General features: G+C 37.2%; 1 long non-coding RNA gene across 1 annotated transcript; it reads left to right on the top strand.

Moving 5' to 3' along the window:
* The first annotated feature begins 6 nt into the window (after positions 1–6).
* LOC104775141 lies at positions 7–414 on the top strand. Its single transcript, XR_765718.2, has 3 exons — positions 7–114; positions 201–280; positions 382–414. It is a non-coding gene; the product is annotated as an uncharacterized LOC104775141 (long non-coding RNA).

Raw genomic sequence — 414 nt, 5'->3', positions numbered from 1 at the left:
CTTTGATTCTCTCCTTTTAGCATAAATGTTGTAACTTTTTGGTTTTAATCCTCGTGGGTTTTGTCGCTTCGTTACTCTAAACAAAGGAATCACGACCTTTGTTGATGAAATTTCGTAAAGTCTTGCCCTTTGTTGATGTATAGCTTTTGCTTGATGGTGCTGCTTGTGACTATCTGCTCTGTTTTTAATCATTGTTTTAGGTTCAGGTAAGGGCTTAAACATGTTGGAGATGGATATGGTAGAGAGGTTAAACACTGACCAGAGTGTATTCCAAGATCAGGTGACTCTGATTACAATGGCTTTGCCTTTGCTTTTTGTCTTGTAATAAATGTAAGCTGCTAGCACCACAATTGATATTGTGTTTATGATTTTTAATTTCAGGATACGATTAGCACTCGCCCTTTCTGTGGTAAT

Source organism: Camelina sativa, unplaced genomic scaffold (assembly GCF_000633955.1).
Source record: "Camelina sativa cultivar DH55 unplaced genomic scaffold, Cs unpScaffold09159, whole genome shotgun sequence".
Classification (NCBI taxonomy): Eukaryota; Viridiplantae; Streptophyta; class Magnoliopsida; order Brassicales; family Brassicaceae; genus Camelina; species Camelina sativa.
Note: the sequence above shows the minus strand (reverse complement) of the source record. Positions and strands in the feature narration are given on the sequence as shown.